The sequence below is a fragment of the Dipodomys merriami genome, unplaced genomic scaffold (assembly GCF_024711535.1).
Source record: "Dipodomys merriami isolate MVZ:Mamm:240054 unplaced genomic scaffold, mDipMer1.0.p SCAF_355, whole genome shotgun sequence".
NCBI classification, from domain to species: domain Eukaryota; kingdom Metazoa; phylum Chordata; class Mammalia; order Rodentia; family Heteromyidae; genus Dipodomys; species Dipodomys merriami.
The window spans coordinates 353951-377508 of NW_027205104.1; the positions used below are offsets into that span (position 1 = coordinate 353951).

A 23558-nucleotide genomic window follows, 5' to 3' on the forward strand; every position below is an offset into this window, starting at 1 on the left:
CTATTTTAAATTAGATGGAAACCTATTTCAGATAAAATGTCACAAAAATGCTCAATGTTTGATAATACTAGGTCAATATTAGTTTTTGAGAAGAGATAGTTGTAAAATAACCAGTAATAAACTGTGAATGAATCATTTCAATTGACTATTATTTGGCAGGGTTTTTGTTTGTTTGTTTGTTTTGGCACAAGTGATTGAACCTAGGCTCCCAACATGCTGAGTACATGCCCTGCCATTGAGCTACATGCCCAGGCCTAATGACAGGTTTTTGTTGTTTTGCATTTTGCTTTGTCTTTCAACTTGAGAGAACTTTGCAGAGGTCAACTTGTGGGAAGTGGGGTCCTACTTGGGTACAATAGAATTTACCTTGAGAAACATTTACAAGTAGCTATCAAAATGCTGCACACTAAATTATATGTGATGTAATTTTAGTATAATAACTGCCAGGAGGCGGAATCAAAACTAGAGAGTGCATTTCAAATGTAAGTAGCACACTGGAAACATTAGACATGCAACAAATAGACCATAGTGTACCTAAGCAAAACTCACAATAATAAGATAGGCAGTAAAACCTGTGAAAGTCTCATCGTGGGCATAATTAAGCATTTTTGCAGAAGCACTGGCAAAATTATGCAAGAATCTGAAGCAATTATATCATTTTCAATGTTCACATTTTACAATTTTTCAGGTGATATTGATTAACTTTTGTCCTTATAAGTATGTAACGCCATTTTATCTGTGCCCATTCACGCAGCTCTCTTTCCTCTGATCCTCTTCTGGGTTCCTGAGAAACATCATTTACCCCGTAGCACCAGATGAACCTAAGTTTTTTCTATTTTCTACCTTCTTAAATATGATTCATTTAAAACTTCTTTATTACAGTATGACTTTAGTGAAGATTTAATACTTACAGGGCTTATCAAAAGGATATTTACTCTTCTAGTAGACTAGATACCTGATTTTAACTATTAATATAATTTAAAGCAAATCAACTACATTTTATTATAGAAAATTCATACAGTATTAACACCAGTCACACAATTTTCTGTTTTTGTTTCTATAAAGGCAGTTACGGTGCCAGATAAGATAGTTGATTGTTGTACCTTAGTGTGCAAAGTTATTGCTTTTTTCCCCCTTGAGCAGTTATGGTGTATACATCATGGAAATACTTGAAATATAATTTGAAATATATTTGAAATGCAGCTCTTACCAAAATGTGATCAATATAAAGTAGGAAATAACATTTTAATAATTACTTTTAAGTTTAAACATTTAAAAATAAGAACAAAATACCTTTATCTGCCTTTGAAACATTGAAACATAATTGTGAAAAGTTTAAAAGTCTCTCAGTCATTCATGGAAAATACAAGCAAGACAAAAGAAAACTTGGTAGCCAGTTATGCTTTGAGGGCTTTGACAGTTTTAAGACAAGAGGGTATTTATATGTGATTTTTAAATCTAGAATTTTTAGATTTCTATAAACTGTCAAAAAATCTTTTAATATATCCCTGTCTTCCTTACTTTGCATTGTTTATAGTCTTTACTGATAAGAACAGATATTACACTTGATCTTAGCCAAAAGGCCAAGAAGTGATAGTCTTTTCTTCTTGATGTCTTGATGTAGATTCAAAGCAGATCCAGACAATTAAATTAAGAAATGTTTTGTTGTTACCTCTATTTTATTGAATGTATCTGAGTTTCAACAACAAATGTCTTAGAAATTATAAAGGCATTTTGGATTAAATTAATAGTTATATATAATTATGCATAACTATTATGTACAATAGTTATGTATGGACTGTGATATTAGTAGCTTAGCTTATTTTCTTTGCAATAAAATAAACACCTATTTGAAAGTTTTGTATTAAATTAATAGTTATGTATAGTTATATAACTTATGTATAATACTTATGCATGGACTGTGACATTAGTAGATTAACTTATTTTCTTTGCAATAAAATACATACCTATTTGCAAGATTTTACCTGTTTATTAATGCTGACATCTTTACCTCAAAGGAAGTTTCTTTTCCTGACTGTCTAGTTGGCATAATTCCTCTTAAATACCTGCACCCTGAATATCTCCATTGATTAGAAGGTTTATAGATGATGAGCTGTCAGTTTCATTGTGATAATGAAACTGACTTTTGACATACTTTAACATGTTATGAGGTAGAATTACTTTACCTCTTTGTCGAGTTCTTATACACCACAGACTTAATTCTTTTACTTAATAAACTGTAATTTTAAAGTTAATGTTGAGGTTTTTTCATTGCTTATCTCTCTAAATCTTTCTAAATCTTTAAAGAAATGTTAAAATTATGTACATTATGATACAATGAAGACATTTGTTTGGCATTATTTCCCCATCAAATAACCATATATCCAGTTCGTGGTTTTCCACTCTCCAGGGCAGAAACTAAATCACACTTCTTTAAGTGATGTCTATTTTATTTCTCATTGATTCTGAAGCTATGGTACTTGGTAGTAGACAGATAAGGAGTAAATACTAGATGATGGGCATCCTTTAAACTTTCAGATGATATCCCTGTTGGGCCAAAATGATTATCAGCACATTACTCAATTTGTAAAAGCCCAAAGGAGAAAACCAGGGATACTGTTATAGAGAAGAATCTGAAGTAGTTACCAGAAGAGGTATTGCTGAAATAACTATTCATAAAATGCATTTAATGAATACATGGATAAATAAGTCCAATGAGAATAATAATAGCTACCTATTCCACAGGGCTGTGCTGAGAATTAAATGAGATTCTAGTTGTGAAAATTGCTTGTAAACTGTGAAGCTCCATACAAATATTTGCTATTATCGTGCTGGCATCTTCTGTCTCCTATCATGCTTTTTAAAAACATCATGGAAACAATTTTATTTTCCTACTAATACAGTAGATCTTCCTACTAATGCAGTAGATCTGAACAGAATGTAGTTCAGGAATCACTAATTTAACTATTAATACTAAAGGAATTTAGTATTCCTTTCACGTATGCTACACAATTGTCAAGTTATCTTTCATCGCAGAAGCATTTTTATTTGCTGTTACATTAGTTGAACTAAATTTTAACGTAAGTCCTTAATGTACTGAATACATCAAGGTAAGACCCCTCACACTCATCTCACGGAATGTGAGAAAGACCCTTATACCATATTGATATATAATATTAAAATTTTCAGGGATCATAGGAGACATAAACATAAATATGATTAAATGTTCCTGTTAGTCTTATTCAAAAGAGTCATTTTTAAATTGTATCACTGTACCTGCATATTTCTTGCCATGTTTGAAATTGCCTCTGTTGAAATTGAGAGTCAATTTCAGTGGTTTTCTTGTACTCATTCAGAGGTGATTTCTAAGATCAGCCTGACAAAATCTTCAGAATAGCCTGATATCAGAGGCTGCATTCATGCAGAGACCATCTCTTCAAGTTACTGTGATGACCCTTGCTCAAGGTACCATCAAACTCAGGAGTTAAAATAGTTTCTAGGAAGCTAATATATGAGAAATAGGAAGTAGGCAATCAAAATCCTCCCACCCCTAACCCCACACTGCCAGAAAGATCACCAAGCATTTAGGAGTCTTGTAGAGAGCTGCGAGAGGCCGCACCTGGAAGATGGCACCGGCTTCTGCCCTCGGCCTTCCCGATGGCGAGTGCTCTCTGTGGTAAACAACTCCTTATATGGCTAAGGCAAAGAATCTGGCTTGCTTTCGCGCACCTGAACCTATTGGTGATTCCCACGTGGCGTATCAGGGTTGGCTACCCAGCGGGTACTTAAGGCTGTGGGGAATTCTCCCCAGGGTTGGGGTCAGAAGATTACTCAAAGGTCCTGAATAAATGGCAGAGAGAAGAGTCCGGTGTCGCGTCTTCCTTGCTGGTCGAGGCGGTAGCGACAGAGTCTCAAAATTGTGTTTCCAACAGAGGGTATGTTTTCATGGTGGTGCTTTATCACAGGTAGTGTTTTCCTCACAATTGAAAAATGTCCCCTAGACTATTGATGAAAAACTTCATTAGCCTATGAGCTATGTTAGTATGTCTTATGAACTCCTTTATGGCTTTCATTGTTTTCATTACTCTTCCTTAATACTACAGATGGTTATCTATTTGTGATGGGTGCTTCAGGAACACTGATTAGGTTGTCATTCCATCCAACACAATGGACAGAAGACTCAGATGGAAAGTGGCAAGAAAGCCAAAAGATCAATGGATACTCTACAGTGGGTTGTGCTAGCTGCTTGTTTTGTGTTCTGTTGGTTCAGCTTCTTAATAAAAACAAAAGGAGGTTGACAGACAAACTAAAATTGACTAAAAATGAATTAAGACTTTTGCTTTGCATTTAGTGGATTGATAATTTTTATCATGGATTCTTTTCTTTTGGAAAAATAATATGAATGGCAATTTTATGGCTTTAGTATGTTCATAATAATCCTAAAATATAATATAGTAGTGAAAATACATTTTAAACTTTACTTTTAAAAATTCAAATTAACATGTAACTGTAACTCCTCTGTACAGTATGTTCACAAATAAAAATTAAATTAAAAAAAATAAAAATTCAAATTAAGAATGTTACTATGCTAATGAAAATACACATTTTAAAAGAAAATAGGAAGTTACTTTGAAATATTCTGAGATTTTTATATGAATTTACACACATGTAAATATACATGCCCATACATCATATATATATATATATATATCCTGCTTTATATTTTTCTGTGCAAGTATGAATTTTGCCCAAGCAGAAAGTAACTAATACATTTAGTTAGTATTTCATTATTTTTTCAAATCCTTATCATATAGATATCATTAAATAGGTCCAATTTTAAGATGTTTATTTAATGCTTACTTTGTATAAATGGCTATGGTTGTGATATGGCTAGATATATGAACATGGAATTTAAAGACTGATCACCTTGCACCAACAGGCTTTCCTGCTGGCCTCCAAAATAATAATAAGACTTTGATTGTGGATGGTAAGAGCTATAAATGCCTTTCTAAAAAAATTCTTCTACAGGATTTGTATTTTCAAATTATTCTTTAATAAGCATTTATTACTTTAGTAAGCATAAAACATAGATACGCTCTATTTTTTAATCAAAGAAGCAAAAAAAAGACAATTGCTGTAAGAACACAACTAGAATTAGGAAGAGGGGCTTGGGAAGTGAGCAGATCCATTTGGATTACATATCTTGTAAAAAGCAAGAAGAAAAGGAGAATGCAAAGTGTGCCTTTGAACAGTTTATGTTCTGATCTTCAATATAAATCAAGAGACAGAGCAAACAACACACACACACAATTGACAATATAGGTTGGAGGAGAAGCAAAACAAATGTAGTGCTAGTACTTAGAAATTAATATATGTATGACATTTGGTGAACTATGTAGAGTCAAGGGCTCCAAGGGTATCCTGTTTGTGTGCCTTTTAACTTAATAGATTGTATACTAAACGTAACTTCCTGGTCACACAATTTGTTTAAACTCAAGGACTCCCCAGCTAAGACACAACAGGACATGACTGATGACTCAGAGTGACGAAAGGGAGGGCAGAGCTGGTTGCTTGGACCTCAGAGAAGTTTTGAGGGCCCAGGAGGAAAGCCTGTAGGTGCATGGTGATCAGTGTTTGTAGGGTCAGGATGAGACCCATGTCAGAGGTCAATCAGTGAAACTGTGATAATGGCAAATGTTTGCCTATACTAAGGGACCGCATGACCCTTGCAATTTACTGAGTCCCCCTAACTCTGTCATGCAGTGCTCGAGAGATCTGTCTTTATGGGACTGCATGCCAGTGCCGATGACCGTTGAGTCCTTCTCTAAGGAAGAGGGTGGGTGTCAGGGACACTGCCTGGGTCTAGAGTCTGCCTGCTAGAGGATTCCCATTTCCCTAGGAAACTTGGTTGTTTCTACACATCCCAGATGAATATTGCTTTCTATTTCTGTTGTTAATGAGAGGAATATTACCTTCCAATCATCCTAGTCTGTACAGAGGAAATTTCCAATGCTTTACCTTTTATTACTGTCTTATTCACTTTCCAAGCCAAGAATATCACTTGGCCTTTCTCTCAGCAAAACTAATTTAGTTCAGATAAATTCATGTTGGTATGTAATTTGTTTCCAGAGGAAATATGAAAAGTTTCTATTTATTTGTGATGTTGTGTGCACAAGTTATGAGAGACATGTTTAATCTCCTTGCCCACATAGATAATTGCAATTTTCCTCCTTTTTCTTCTGCTTAATTTTGGCAAGAGCTTCATTCTGCTCATCAAGATTGCTATCATTCTTTGCTTCTCCAGGAAGCAGGCTTTTTTTATTTTTATAATTGTCAACGGGACTGTTTTGCAATCTTTAAAGATAAATCACTGTTGCCTAATTGATCATTCATTCTGCTTATATTTAATCACATATTATGCATATGTAATAATTATCAGATTAATCTATCTCTTGCATAATAATAATGCAACACAATGTTTACTCTGATTAACATTAGTGTATCATCTTTGGTGAGGGGGAAGGACTGTCATTTACTTTTTTTTCTGTGGGTTCATTTCTTTTTTTTCATTTTATTTTATTTTATTTTATTTTTTGTGAACATACTGTACAGAGGGGTTACAATTACATGGGCAGGATAGTGCGTACATTTCTTATCAAGCATTGCAGCCTCCTCCTTTGTTTACCCTTCACATCCCTTCCCAGCTCCCCCCATACACACAATCCTCCTCCCCACCAACGTTGTAAAGCTCATTTTGGACATGACAACTTGTACTTCTCATTGTTGCAACAGGTCCACCTGTATTGTCATTTACTTTTGAGACACTGCATCCAGTTGGATTAATTGCCATTAATTTGCCATCCTAGTTTTTATGTGGGCAACAGCTGAAACCTCAATTCAATGGGTCTTCTTTATGTTTATTTCATGTTTCTATTAACAGTATTTCATTCGACATTCAGTGAAATGCAAATCTTTCTTAAAACCTCACAATGAGTATTATTCTTCTCTCACTGTTTGACCTGTTCAAGTTGCCTTTTGTATGACCATTGGATAGTAGCACATGCATGGCATAGCTGTGTCTGCACTCCTAAGGCCAGCCATGGTGCCTGAATAGAACTCAGTTCTGTATGTGATTCTGTTCATTGCAGGCTTTAGTATTTCTTTGTGGCTGGTTAAGTATGTTCCTGTGCTCCTGTGTGTGAGAGTGTTTGTCCTTCAAACACACCTTACCTTTACAGAGCTTCTCTTCTGTTGGGAAGGGGAGGGAAGTAGAAGGAATTCTATTTTCTTGATTACAAGTGCCATTTAACTTTTAATCTTAGATTTCAAATGTTGAAGTTGTTGTTGTAAGACCTGGCTTGTAGACCCTCATGGTGGTCCCATCCTGACAATAATGTCATTAATTTCTGATCTCAGTGGAAAGAGGCACATGGGGTCTTCCTCTTCTGAGTCTCCCAAGACTGTCATCACCACCAGAACATGGCAGAGGGCTGATGATGATGGTGGTGTTATTGAGGAGCACCCTCGATATAGCACATTAAGGTCCAGTATCTTCCATCACTTTTCTTTCACTGTGAACACCTACAAACAGATCCTCCACTCCCTATTAAACTGATTTCTCACTGATTGCTTAAAATATTTTAATTTTGAAAGAAAGGTGTCGTTTTTTTATACCAGTTGTTGTGAAGTAGTAACTTCTAACATGCTTGTATCAGGCAATCATCAAGATGCATAGCCAGTGGAGTTATGTTTTACCTGTGTTCTTAGCTAAAGCACATCTTTGAACTGAAACATAGCTTTTCCTCTGTCCCCAGTTTTCTGAAGGATGAGGGTGTACATTTTGGATCTTGCATTTGGTGCCTTTATGACAATGAGGTAGTTATTTAACCTCTTAAACTCAAGTTTCTCCTTTACTTATATGAAGATGACATTAATACTGAGATTATTATGTTGATAGGCTAATCAAGTAACATCATTTGACATCTGTCACATACTCAGTGTATTTCTCCTGTAATATGTGAAGAAAAATAGTTGCTAGAATTTATTGAGGATTTATTATTGTATTTTATCTTTATTCATTTTATACACTTAAAGACTTGCCAATAGAAAACAAAAGAAGGATGGAATTCTCTCAGGTGTGTCAAATAGGGATGTCAACATTAGTGCCCTATACGAGTCTTGGAAAACTTCAGATAAATATCTATGGAATACATGAATTAACAAGAGAATCATCAGAAATGTGAGGATCATTCTGAATTACAGAAAAAGTAACTGTAGCCAACTGATGATGAGAAAAATATGGTACATGAGAGAATTAAGGCTGTTGGTGGAGGGTACAGATTCAGCACTCACACAAGTTTAAATACACTAAAATATACTGTGATGGTTTTACTATAAATATTTACTGTGAATATTTTAGTTTAGAGTACACTGTGAGCTTAAGTGTAATTGCATAATCATCTGATAAAACTTAAACAAAATTGCTGGCATAAGTTAAGAAAGCGCTGAATGGGTCTTACAAAGTTGAGCAACTTTTACATATTCCCAATAATATTTTTATAGCAAATGCCCAAAATTTGTGATATGGCTGGCTTAAAAATTTTGAGAGGCTTAAATCATGATATGAAAATATAAATCAATTGCAGTTTGGGATTCACATTCTTCCTCTTGAATCTAGAAGCAAGGTGCTAGTTACTGTTTTCCTGGTTATATTCCTAAGGACTATGTTTCTTAGAAATACATGTAACTTTTTAACAGAAAGGCAAGAATCTTATGGTTTCTGAATTAAGTGTACTGGTATCAGCTTTTGACTTTGTTTATCCATTAATAACAGACTTCTTTTCTTCCTCCTCCTCTTCCTCTTCCTCTTTCTCTTTCTCCTCCTCCTCCTCCTCCTCCTTTCTTTGGTGCAGATCTTGGTGCTTGAACTCAGGGCCTGGGTGCTGCTGTCCCTGAGCTTTTACTGAAGACCAGTGCTGTAGACCACAGCTCCACCTCCAGCTTTTTTGGTGGTTAATCGGAGATAAAAATCTCACAGATTAGGGGCTGGGAAGGTAGTTCAGTGGTAGAGGGCTTGCCTTGCATGCCTGAGGCCCTGGATTCGATTCCCCAGCACCACATAAGCAAAAAGAAAAAGAGCCGGAAGTGGCGCTGTGGCTCAAGTGGTAGAGTGCTAGCCTTGAGCTGAAGAGCTGAGGGACAGCACCCAGGCCCAGAGTTCAGGACCACCCCCCCCAAAAAAAAAATCTCACAGATTTTCTTGCCCTGGTTGGCCTCAAATCTCCATTCTCAGAACTCAGCCTCCTAAATAGCTAGGATTTTAAGTGTGAGCCACTGGTTTTCAGCTTCCCTCATGTTTTTAAGAGATTCTTTAAAAGCATATTAGATGCTGGTTTCTAAATAGTGGTTTTGTCCAGGCACACTTAAGTAGTGTTAGTAACACTACACTAAGTACTTCAGTAAGAGTTGACTTTTCTAAAGATTCTAGGGAACTGATGCTGTGTTACGTTTATGTGGCTTTTATAAAAGTTATTTTATTTTTGCTTTAATTTTTGTGGGATAACTTATTTAATTGTTAACTGTTTCCATTTGAAATGGTGAGAATACTTAATTGTACTCACAGAGGGTTTATGGGTCTCTTGGCCCAGAGAGAGGAATAACACGCTAGAATGGCTGTCCTTTGCAAAAGGAAGAGCACAGAGATTTGGAGTGATGGAGACATATTAAATCATGACATCAATTTCAGGAATGATTGTTGGATTTGTCACTGAAAAACCATTACAGAATTTAGGGTAGACTTCCAGAGTATCCTTCTTTTAGCACCAGGTAATTCTTTTTTTTTCCAGGTAATTCTTTTGTGTGTGTTAACAGAGTTTTCATTTCATTAAAAAAATATTATTGGAAAGATGGATTCAAGAGCTAGGAGCTATTAAGTAATATAATCCACAAAGAATTCTTTATGGTATTATCATTTTATATCTGTTCTTTTTCAAAATTGGTTTTTGCTGTTTACTTCAGAAGTTCAATCTAAACCTAAACTCATTCTAGCTTTTGTCACACAAAATGATATACACCTATAATAGAATTGTACAGACTAGGTAATTTGTGAGGAATAGAACTTTGTGTCTTACAATTCTATAGTCTGGGATGACCCAGGTCAAGGTGCCAGTAGTTTATGTGTTTGAGGAGGCTGCTCTCCTCTTTCAGCATGGTACCTCATATGCCAAATTCTCTGGAGAGTTGCACAAAATCTCTCTTTGGCAGAAAGGGGAAGAGCTAAGAGGCAAAGGGGGTTCTAACTCCTCCCTTTGAAGGAACATTAATCTGGAAGAGCAGAGCCTGCAGAATTAGAGCGATTGGTCCTAACACTGCCACAACAGCACCCAAGTTTCAATGTGAGTTTTGGAAGTGACAAACACTCAAACCCTTCTAACCCCATTTTCATAGATACTAGCTTTACATATAGCTGAAATGTCTAGAAAAAATGAAAATAAATTTTCCTTCTGAGATGTAAAGTACTGATTTTAAATAATACGGTTTGGAGACCAACTGAGTACCCAGCACTGTAGTATGTCTTATGTGGATTCAAAAGTTTAAAAACATACCGCTTCACCGTCAAGCTTGGAATCTGTTCTTTGAAAGGTAATGAGAACTGAATTCAAGAGCTTTTTAACTGTAACTTTAGGAGGGATAAAGCATCGCAGATATCATGCAAATTTGAACTTGAACTTGGTCCTGGGAATGGCTTTCTCTTCCCTATAAGTTTCTAGATCTGTTCTTAGGCAATCAGAACTTTGTGGAAAGGCAGGATTTCTTCTACAAGACATCTTTTGTAAACATAGTATTTGATATGTAATGTGTGACATGCTTAATAATGTCATCAAAGAGATTTATGTTTACTTATGTTTTACAGATAAGAGAATTAACCATACAGAATTTAAATGGTTAGCATTCTGTATTTGGAAATAATTCAGATTTTAACTATGCCTGTTTAGGTTTTTGCTTTTATAACCCTTTGTGAGTGAGGTCATCTACTTACCATTGAGAAGACGTGGGCCTTTCTCCCCGCATCCTTTCTTGTCAATCTTTGCATCCCAAATTTGACCACCATTTCCCCAAAAATAAACTGAAGGAAAATGTGCATACAATTCAGTTAAACTAATGCCCTTTATTTTACCTGTCTGTTAGTTGGGAAAACCTCTTGAAATCTAAGGTTAAAAAACATCTTTGTATATGAAGATCTGAAAGATGTTTGAATTGTTCCATAGGATATTTGGTGTCCCTTTCTTGTATTATAGCACTGATAAGTTAGGAATTTTAATATCCATTTTTATATTTTATTATATATAACCACCTTGAATATTGTATTGTTTATTCTAAGTAATCTTTCAAAATCTCTCCTGAACAATAAATACTTAGAACTAAATTTAACCATCTCTTTTGTCCTTTATTTAACCTCTTATATTTCAGTTACTTGATATTCTTTGGGAAAAAGGAAATCAAATTTCTATTAGGCTCAATTCTCTTCTTTTAAAAATATACTTAATCTTCTTATTAGCTTTGCCCCAGCCTAACTTAGTGACAACAATCCCTAGAATTGCTGTGTCACTGTCTGCTCTCCCAGGAAGAGCAGTTCTGGCTGGCATGGACTTCAGGCTTGACACAGGAGCTGGGAATATTAATTGCAGTCTCAGTTCAGCAAGTATACTTGGCATCCCACTCTGCTTTTCCTATAAGCTACTGAATAATATCTGTCTTAGATTTGGAGGGAAAGAGGAAACCCTGAAGAAATAGGCAAGGCATTGCAGTAGCAAGCCTTGGGGAGTCAGCAGCAGAGGTAGCACTTCTCGGACACTGCTTATTAACTCATTGCCCTTTGTAGATTCCTAAGTAGAAATGTACAGCCAAGGGATTTCTGTGACAAAGGGGCCTCTCCTAACATCTTCCTTGACTAATTCCTAACACATACCATTGTTTGTTTGTTTGTTTAATTTTAGATCCAAACATATCTCCCAAAATCTTTTATGCCTGTTCCTGGCTCTTATTGTACTTCATTCTACAGATATCTTCTCTGTCATCTTGCTACTGGACCTTATTAGCCAATACTAGATTTCTTAATGGTTACATTGCTCTCCAATTCTCAGACCCCTTCTTGGTGTTATTCTCCAACATTAAACGGCACCATCACATGTGAGAGTCCTTTGTGTGTGCAAAGTCTCCCAACTGATTGCCATGTTAGTTCCAACCTCTTTGACCCACCTCACATCCATCTGAATAGAAGTTAACTGGAGCAGGATCTTACAAAGGAAAATGTCTCAAGTTAAAGAAAAATTTCCTGTAGGCATGTCTAGTCCATTGAGCAGTCCCTTATCTTGTATACTGTCTGGGGAGCCATTGGCTATACTTAGATAAGTTGGCATGCCCCAATGAGTTTGGAGTCTGTTAGAGAAGATAGCATATAAACAAAGGTATAGTAAAATCTGAATCATAGTGTGTGTAAATATGTGTATGTATGTATATATGAGCGTTCAGTTCAGTCTTCAAAGAGAACTATGCATTTACTAGATGTAGTGGGCAAAAGTTTTGAAGAGTCTTTGTAGGTAGAAGAAATGAGCATATTTATATCAATCTTGAAACTAAAGGATAGGTGATGGATTGGAAAGCAGAGGAGGAGTGGCAGTAACAGTCATGGGTCACTATTTCCTATAAAATGGGTCCCTTGTCATTTGCTATGTTAAAGAAAAAATGTCAAATATAAGACTTTAAAAGATGGGAAAAGTTGGGCTGGGAAGGTGGCTCAGTGGTAGAGTGCTTGTCTTGCATGTATGAGGTCCTGGGTTTGATTCCTCAGCACTATATAAGCAGAAAAAGCTGGAAGTGGCGCTGTGGCTCAAGTGGTAGAACACTAGCCTTGAGCTGAAGAGCTGAGGGACAGCACCTACGCCGAGTTCAGACCCCACAGCCAAAAAAAAAAAAAAAAAGATGGGAAAGTTGATTCAAATAGTTTTGTAGAGCTTACTGAAGAATCAGATATGGATACAAGAACTTTATGAATAAGAGCAAAAGAGACTACCTACTTTTTGGATTAATGGCAATTTTTACTTTTGTGTCAATCATTAATTTTTGGTGCTTAAGTTCATTTTATTTTTTGTGTTCTATTTTTTCAAAAAAATAAGACAAGTTAGATTTAATTTTTTGAAGGAAGTTAAACTAGCATTCACAAATTTTACATTTTTGACAAGTTTAAATGAACCAAGTACAATCAAATGGACAATCCTTAAACTATATTATGTGTGAGAAATCAAATCAAGAATGCTTAGGGCAAAACATTTAAGGCTTCGTTATATTGAAACCATTTAAAATATTCTAAATGATAAACAGAAAGTGAGATAAGATTGTATAATTTAATACTGATCTCTCTCTTTTTCATGATGTTTCTCTTCGCTTTCTTATTCTACATACAAGTTTTCTAAATCCATTGTCTCCCAAAAAGGCATTATTTAAAATTAGTGTTTTTTATTTTAAAAAATCAGATTTTTTAAATATGCATATATTATGAAAATTTGAAAAGGATAGTAAATACCATCCATTGTTCTCAAGAGATAGCTGCTTTTATATGATCCAACAGCCCTAGGAGACAATGTGAAGGCTTCACATATGCACAGTACTTTATAATATACATTTTAATGGGAGTCTTCTAGTGTACATGTACACACAGAATTTTGTTCATAATTTCCATTTAATAACAGATTTACATTTAAATTTTGGAATTTCCTAAGTGACTAAAATAATATTTCGTTTATTCATTCAGATATTAATTTATATATATTTCTATGAGTTTACTGGTTTATAAAACATCATACTTGCTGAGACCTGGTGGCTCACACCTGTAATCCTAGCAACTTAAGACATTGAGTTCTAGGATGACAGTTTGATACCAACCTGGGCAAGAAAGAAAAAGTCCATGAGACTTTTATCTCCATTTAATTACCAAAAAATCCAGAAGTAGAACTGTAGCTCAAGTAGTAGAACATTGGCCTTGAGCAAAAAAAGCTCAGGGATAGTGACCAGGCCCTAAGTTCAAGTGCAGGACATACAGACAGACACACACACACACATACACAAACACACACACAGCATCATATTAAAAATTTTAATAGATATTAATTAACAAATTGCATCTTGGATAAGGTTTATGTTTGTATCCTAAGAAGTAACTAGGAGTGAGCATGTTTGCACATCTTCAACACTGTTAGCTTGATTTTCCTCATTTTTGCCAAGTTTAGATGTTAAATTGGTAACATATTCTTTTGCATGTGATTTGAATTTTTTTCTCTATATTTTGATCACCTTTGTTTTTCTTGAGCTATTTGCTTATATCTTTGCTTGTTTTCAGTTGGGTTTTTATCTTTTTCATGTTTATTAATCAGTCGTTTTGTTTTGCTGGTTTAAGGATTTAAATTCAGAGACTTGCACTTGCTTGGTTTGCTGGCCCAGCTTCTACTCTGCCGCTCAAATTACACTTCCATCCTAACATTTTGGTTATTTTGGAGATGGCATGCAATGCACTTTTCTGCCTGGCCTGAGTTTCAACCAGGATTTCTGGATCTCACCATTGAGTAGCTAGGATTACAGGCATGAGCCATCACTATATGGCTACCAAATTTTCTATGACTTTCCTTTCTTTCAGTTCTAGGACTTGAACTCGGCATCGTGCTTGCTAGGCTGATGCTCTACCACTTTAGCCCCACTTGTAACTCATTTATTTTAGAATTTATATAGGTGTATACGTGACTGCCTCCCTGTGTGTATAAGTGTGTATGTGTAGGCACATTGAAGTCTTAAAATTTTAGGTTGTCAAATGTGTCTTCTTATTTGACTTTATATTCTATTTCTAAGGTCATGCGTACAAGTGTAAAACAGAGAGACATTTATTTTTACCACTTTCCCTTTATTTGGAAGAAAAACTAAGCCTACAAACATGGTAAATATATAGTCACTAAGATATCCAGCGTGTGCAGTAAGGATAGGTTAGGAAAGTCTGAGATTCTGTATTCCATTTGAATGCTGAACACTGAACAACTCTTATTTCTGTGAGAAACTATTTCATTGAGTAACTGTTTCAGTTCTATAGCTTGACCTTGATTCAATCTAATGTATTCCAAATGCAGTGAAGATTTGGACTTACTAATTTGCAATATTTTGCTTACTTTTCAATGTTTTTAGGCAGCATATCACCTGAGAGTTGACTTTTATTCATAATTATGTTTAATTCCAAGTATTCCAGTGATGATCTAGGTTGCCCATTTCGTTTCAAGAGCAAGTCATCAGGGAAGAGAACATATGTAAAGACAGATAGGTGAGAAAAAAAGGAAACAAAATTAGAATACAGCTTCTGATAAGAGGACGAAAAAGATTGAGACTGAGAACTGAGGCTAAAGAAACAAATAAGACTGGAACTGTTCATGGTCTCACAAACCTAAAGGAGAGATAAAACTTTATAAAGCAATAGGACTGAGATAGGCTTAAGGAAAGAGGCAAATAATCAAGATTTGTATTTTGAGGCTACAGTATACAAAACTCAATGAAGAGTGAAGAGAGAAGTTATTGAGAGATCTAGGCAAATATTTTCGTATGCTGGGAATACAGGATACTAGCATCTTGACAGCACAAGCCACATCCTATTTGGGAATGCTCTCTCTCTCTCTCCATCTCTCCCTCTCTCCCTCCCTCCCTCTCTCTCTCTCTCTCTCTCTCTCTCTCTCACACACACACACACACACACATGCATACATATATGTATACACAGTACTGAGAAGGAGCTCATTGGAAGACACAATGCTTAGGTAACTGGCTTGTAGCAATGGCTATACTCCTGGATACAGAAAATATGATGATAATGATTACATCATTCTGGATGCATTGCTATATAGGGAGTGTGTGTGTGTATATACATATACATGTAATTATATATTATATATACATATAATATATATCTACATATATATTATACATAATACATATTATATATATATATATTTAAGGGGAAGACTGAATGAAAGTAAATGGATAATTTAAATGACTATACATGCATATATATTGTCATTGACACAGTCTGTCATTGACATTGTCATTGATGTAGTTATGAATATATTGATAAACATATATATTAATTCATTCATTCTTTCATGCCATAGTGAGATTCAGGGTCTGTGCTTGCTCAGCTTGTTTGCTTGGCTGGCACTCTCCGTCCCTGTTTTTGCCTGATTATTTTGGAGACAGTCTCATGGAATTTTTTAAATGTGTGAGTGTGTATACATACACACATATGTATACATATACACATACAATAAATTATTCATTTGCCTTCATACAGTCTCCCTTTTAAATATCTGCTCCAGTGGTATAAAATTTTACTTATAAAATGAAAAATAGGATTGTGGAATTCCTTTCTTAAGTCTATGTAATGACTATCACCATTGTCCACGGAATAAATATACAGCTTTATCTCAACCCCTTTTTGAACTTGAGACTAATATCCAAATACTACACTGGTTGGGATTAGCCATACTCTTCATGCTTTTTCACCTTTGATCCCTAGTCACATGACCTCCTATGCTGCAAATTTTCTTTTTCAGTACCATCTTACTAAATATTTACCATGTAGATTCAGTTCAGGCATTACCCTCTTACAAAGTTTTCCTTGGTACTTTTGTCATCTCCTTCAATACCTAATATATATTGCTCCTAACTACAAGAATAATGAATGTTTCTTAATTATATGTTTGTTTACCTCTCTCTGGGCTTTGAGGGCTTCTTTTTGATCTTAATGAAGTTTCTGAAAAGGAATAGGCACCTAGCAAATGATATTGATGAAATTGAATCAAATATAAAAACAAAAACCAAAGAAGTATCTTTTAATTAAAAGAACATTTAAAAAATCAATTGTACTTCATGATTTTAAAATAACTTATTGAAATAGCTTGATTTAAAGTAGGTACTGGTGGCTCACACCTGTAATTTTAGCTACTCAGGAAGTTGAGATCTAAGGATTGCAGTTCAAAGCCAGCCCAGGCAGGAAAGTTTGTGAGATTTTTCTCTCCATTTAACCACCCAAAAGCAATAAGTAGAGTTTGTGGCTCAAATGGTGGAACACTAGTCTTAAGCAAAAAGCTCAGGGACAGTGCCCAGACTCTGAGTTCAAGCCCCAGAGCCTGTACACACACAGACTCTCACACAAATATACAGACACACATAAACACACACACACACACACATACACAGGAACACTTGATTTTTATAGATCTCCAAGTTAGAATTTGTAAGATATAAAGGAGCAGGCTTGAGAATGCATTTGGCTTTTGGTATTTCTTTCAATTATGGTCATTTATTATGATATTAATTTCATGACTGGTTTTCAATGAGTTTTCCCTTTATGAACTTACAGCTGAATATTTGGTCTTCTGACACAGTCGTGAATATATTGATAGACTAATATTTACTCATTCATTCATTCATGCTCTACTGGGTGTGAACTCAGGGCCTAGGGCCTTGTGCTTTCTCAGCTTGTTTGCTTGGCTGGTACTTTACCACTTGAGACACATCTCCATTCCTGTTTTTGGCTGGTTATTTTGGAGGTACAATTCTGCCTGGGCTGGTTCCAAACTTTTATCCTCTGATCTCAGCCTCCTGAGTAACTAGGATTATAGGCATGAGCCACCAGCACTCAGTTATTGATAGACTGATTTTCAATCTAAGTAATAGCATATGAATTATTTCTAGTCATGAAGTTAGTCAAGTAAGAACTTCCACCATTTCTACTCAGTAAAAACAAAAAAGTCACATCTTAATGAAATCACTTATCTTAATGAAATGCTTTCTTTGAAATTTAATTATAACTTCTTTGTTAATAATTTAGTGGAGGAAACAAGTCACTGTTAATGTAGTTGACAAGTCATGCTTGTCTCCTTCTGTCATCATAGTAATTGGAAATGAAATATGTATAAATAGAGGTAAAAGTTTAATAATAATGGTCTGAAATGTTAATTGAGTTTACATGGAGGAAAATTGAGGCTGGAGAATTTAGTCATGGTCTCAAAGTGGTCAGAGAAGTTATATAAACTTAGATCATTAGAGACAGTGCTATCATTCCTTAACCTTCATTTCTCACATTTGAGAAAGATTAGCCAAAGTTAATTTGTTTCTGTTAAGAAAGTACCTGCTGGCAAAATAGCATTGGGATATTTATTGCTTCTTGTTAAAGAACAGTTAGAAGGAATCAAAGGCAGAGGTGGGGGATGGAGACAGTTTTTGAAAATAATGTGTGGGAGAAGTAACAAAACAGTTTGCATGTACAAATCTAGCTGTGGCTATTACTTTTATATAACTGCAATAACTAAAGACTTTAAGACATAAGGGTTTTGCTTCTCTCAGTGATCCTAGAAGCAAGATAAGTGCCCTAGCTGGTCTGAACTGAGACTTTCCAATCAGTGTCTTTCATGGAGACAGCCTCTAATTTTTTTATGAAGCAGTACTTTAGAATGGAGGGGAGCACAGGTAATGTCTGCTTTCCTGGATATTAGTTTCCTCAGGTGTCAGATGGAAGGGACTGGGTGTGTGGGTCTGTCCTCTTAAGGTGTTGATTTCCCACAAATCAGCTTAATGGCCTGCCACAATCTGTATTATTTCTAAATATATAGCAGAAATTTTCATTTCTCTGATAGTGAGTTTCCTAGTAACACACAAATGTTTGAGTTTTTAAATGTTCATGTAACTTATCATTTGTGTATTTAAAGTAAAAGTGTTTCTAATTATATATTTTAACCAATGATAACATCAATATATAAAATTAGGAAAATGTAAGCATTTGCATAAAAATTAAGTGAAACTATGTGAAATAGTATAGAGACTGAAACTATGTGAAATAGTATAGAGACTTCAGAATAGTTTGAAATAACAAAGGCAATAACTTACTTGATATTTTCACTAGGAAGACTCATTAAAAAAGGTATTAGTGAAGATGATAGCATAATGTTCACTACAAAGAAGTGGAATCCAGTCATCAGATCACCAATTAAAACCTTTATAACAAGGAGCAACAATCCATAGAGTATGTTTTAAATAATGTATTTAGATGGTGTTTGCAATATAGATATTTTAATTTTAGAGATTATGCCTAAGAAATAGAATTTCATTTTCATGTAAGGTAATTGGGCAATACTTGCAAGTTTTGCTGCTCTTGAAGCTTCATTCAAGTTCCTACTTGAGTTTCTAAGACATTTCATAGAGAATTTATCATGGTGAATAGATGACTTCCTGTGATTTTACTAGGTTATTACATGCATTGCTAAACTATTTTTACATAGTAAATCAGCACAAATTTAGTGCCTTTCTACAACATATGGTTACTGCCTCACCATGTGGGTAAAAGGCCTGGCAGAGCAGCTTCTTCCCGACGTCCAGGATCTACACCAAGCTACTGTTTTCTTCTCATGTTTTCTTCTCTATATCCTAATTAGATCCCCATTTTTTTTTACATTTTTAAAGCTCACCAACCTTCTGTAATGTTTAGTCTTTATCTTTTATGTTAAGTTCAGAGAAGTAGTCTGTGTTGGTTTGCTGTCTTCTGAGGAGAAGCTAGCCTCACATATTTTTATCATCGGTAAATACTAACAGCAGCACTGGCTTGCAGGATGTTTACTTTCAGCATTGTATAAACCCCTTTCTTTGCCTCAGCTTTCTTTCATTATAAAGTGTATCGGTGCACTAAAATGAAATACCTACCTTTTCATGTCTGAGAAGCCTTTGGTTTAGAAGCCCAGAATTCTTATTAGATGAAGGATCTCTTTTGACTTACCCTAAGAAAAATTCCAAGTTTTTATTAGCTTACTTTCAGTTTCGAATCCAACTTTAGGAAACTAATCATGAAATTTCAAGGAAATGTTTATATATCAAACTGTGAAACTTTTATTTTCTTGTCTTTTCAACTGTTTTTTCAATGTTGATATAATCTATAGGAAAAATGACAGGTCTTGCAAATACTTAAGTATATTTGGAAGGGCAAAATAGTGATGTATCTAAAAACAGTAATTTTGTTAAATGTAGTTAACACCTTTTACTAAAGCAACAGGAAAGATTATAATTGAATAATATTTGACAGCTTTTCTTTATCAAACTAATCAGTATAAATTTCTCTTTTTATTAATATCACTGACAAATGAAATTATTAAAAACATACCATACTTTCAGATTTTAAATTTGGTATGCCAGTAAACTTTGCCTGAAAGAATATTTTAGTGGTTCAGTTAGAAATGAATTGATTTTATTTTACATACTAAAATGATGCCATCAGAATGGATTTAAAACATTTATATCACTCTAGAGGCCACTTTCAAGCCCTCTTTATATAACTCTCTATGGTAATTACCAATCATTTATTTACCATATATAATATATATATATATATATATTTATATACAGTGTATACTTAGCTATATACTGGCACATGAGCCCGTCCTGCTTGGTTCTCTGCCTTCTGGATGCAAAGTCAATGCCTGCCTATACAAGCAGTTAATAACTTTTCAGGTGTACATATATTAGATATAGTCAAGACTTCCTCTTTTCTACTAAGGGACCTAGATAATTACATTCCATCGCTTTTCTTGATAACTCCCATTCTGCTTTTGGATTTCTTTTCCTTGAACCTCAAACTCCATTGTTAAATTTCTAGTCTTAGTTTAGAGCATTTCTGCCACTGCCCAGCCTTAATGGAGGAGTTTTTCTCTTCTTAAGTCCTTTTCTTCAAAGTTCAATGTCTATGGTTAAGGTACCTAGATCATGAGATGTTTTTCCTCACCTCAAACCAACATCCTGCTCCTAATTCTCTTTCCCATCACCTCTGCTTTACAGTTTGCCTTATGTTTCATTGATATTCAACATGGTGATACCTAATCACTCACTTTCTCCCCATCTGTGTCTTGACAATCAAGTTATCTCTTCAGCTCCCACATACCAAGTAGATCTCACCGTCTGCTGGTGTAACATGTAGAGTCTCTGCTCCCCTGTAACTCTGATCATTGTCACTGATACTTTTGGATGCCTCTAAGCCCAATGATATACGTCTCTCTCCTCTTCTTACTTAATCTCTGGGCAGTATTTGACACTGTTGGACACCCCCTCCTTGTTGAAATAATCCCCTTTCTTAGAACCTAATTTTCTTTCCCCTTTTGTGATTCTGCTGTTGAGCTACCTCTTGTGATGCAAATCTGACCAACTTCTAAATGTTAAAGTTTCTCATGGCTTTGCATTTGGTCTTTTTTACACTTTCTTTGCATTACATCCCAATGGCTTTAGAAACCATCTATATGCTAATAACTCCCAAATTTATATCTTTAGCTTGGATCTCCCCTCAGTGTTTCTGTCTCATTTATCCAAATTATTTACTTGACGGATTCCATGTGGATGTTTCCCAAACACCTGAAACTTAATATGTTCAAAGCTAGTCTTGGGTTGTTTTTTTCTCCCATGGAAACCTATTTCTCCACAAATCTTCACCATACTAGTAAATGACATGTCATTCTACAGAGTTGCCAAAATAGGAAAAAATCGATTGATTTTTGATTCTGCCCATTCTATTCCCCATATGCAGGCCCTCCACCAGAGAATTGTCTTGCTCTAAGAGACATCTTCTATTGCCTGTGTAAATGCAATAACCCACTAACTGGCACCTTGCTTCCATCATGTCATGCACTAATAACTAATAAATATGGTAGCCACGGTTCTTGTTAAGTTAAAAATGTGTCTTTTCACTACCATCCTAAAAACCTCCCATTACTCCTAAATTTCCCTTGACACTTTAAATCATACCTGTGGCCTGCAGAGCTACCTGACTTGGCCTATCTTCCTGTTCTCCAGCTCTTGCAGTGTAGTCTCCTACAGATAGGACTAGTATACCAGAGTCCTTTGTCCATGCTGTTCCCCCTCCCCATTAAAAAAATAATTTCTTTCTTATCCTGGGTGGGCCTTTTTCATCAGGTTTCTATTTAAATCTGATCCTTTATTTGGTTCTCTAACAGTTTTCTAGATAAAATAGCCTGTCCTTGACCATAGCATCATTTTGATTTCCTTCATAGTTACTTATCTGTATCTTCTGGTAGATCCTTAATTTTATCACCTTATACTTATACCTTATACTAAGCACACTTAAATATTAACAATAGTTCCATAAATGAATAAGGTATTCTGTCATTCTCTACAACAAATGAAATGTTGAAGAATCATAGGAAATAACAATAGAAATTAATCCCAGAAGTACATATATAATGAGTAGCCAAGAGCTCTGCCATCAAGAAAAAATTGTTAATCTCTTGTGTGGCTCTCACATAATTGTCTTCACATATAAACTGAGTATGTACTTATGAATTATACACCATTAAGTATACCTTAACAAAAAGGTATATATAAACAAGAAAAATGGAAACTTGCCTAAATTTCTTCAATGAGCCTTTATTTATATAACAGTAGGACAAATAATGACTTCTTTATTTTTTAGGAACAAAATATGTCTCTGAATATCTTCATATTTAGAATAAAACCATTCTTCTTTTGGTCATGACATTCTTTTATAGTTCATATTTTATACATTTTTAATGCCTTAATAGAATTCCTTAAATTCAATTTAGCCTGTTATGTGCTGGAAATTGGATATAGTTTTCACACACTGGTCTGATGATTGATGTGTTTATATCTGAAAGAATTAGTACATAATTTTGTAATATATATTCCCACATGCATATTCTTTCTCCTTTGCTACTTGCGTTTTTATACTTGGCAGTCCTGACTCTTAATCGAATCTCATCTAATAGTGTATCCCACAGATTTCTTGAAGAGAGATGCTACCAATGCTGTTATAATGTATATTAGATTACTAGATATCTAGGAGGAGTGGTAAGAATAGCTTCGAAATCACATGCATATGAGGATTTGCTATCACACTTAGTCCCATATGATATCCTGTAAGCTTAGCCCTAGAGCTTTGTCAGGTGAAATGGGTGAGGTCAGAATAGATACTGGCCCACCTACATTCTCCCTCTACCTACTGCCTGAGATCTGAACTCCATTCCCTGCCCCTCATGCTCTGCCACTTGGCTGATTGACCTGGCACTGTGACATGACCATGCAAGAAAGTGTTTCCAATCTCTAGAAAACTTTTAAAGCTCCTATCTTCCTTGTGTAGCTTTATATGAACATCAATACTATCTGATAATGCTCCATGTTCACCAGAGGCTTAAATCCTTTTGTTTAAGTCCTACCATATGCTTAGATATTAATGAAACACTTTAGAATTAACTCTTCTAAAATAGGCCCCATAACTAATACTCTGCTGGTCAGATGCTATGCCAGGTAAAGGTAGAGCCCAGCCTTGCCTGGGAATTTACTCCCTTAGGCCAGTCTTACCAAAGATTAATGAGGTTGGGGACTTCACTCTAGTTTCTCTGTCTCCCAGACCAATTTGGTAACCCTTCTCTAATCAGGAAAATTCTGAAGATGATCTGCCTTCC

General features: G+C 35.1%; 1 protein-coding gene and 1 pseudogene across 1 annotated transcript in view; one reads left to right on the top strand and one right to left on the bottom strand.

Annotated features, from left to right (window-relative positions):
- Positions 1–23558, top strand: part of LOC138804086 (E3 ubiquitin-protein ligase parkin-like) — an 849159-nt gene that overhangs the window by 108000 nt on the left and 717601 nt on the right. The window lies entirely within an intron of this gene.
- Positions 1478–1595, bottom strand: LOC138804088 (U2 spliceosomal RNA; annotated as a pseudogene).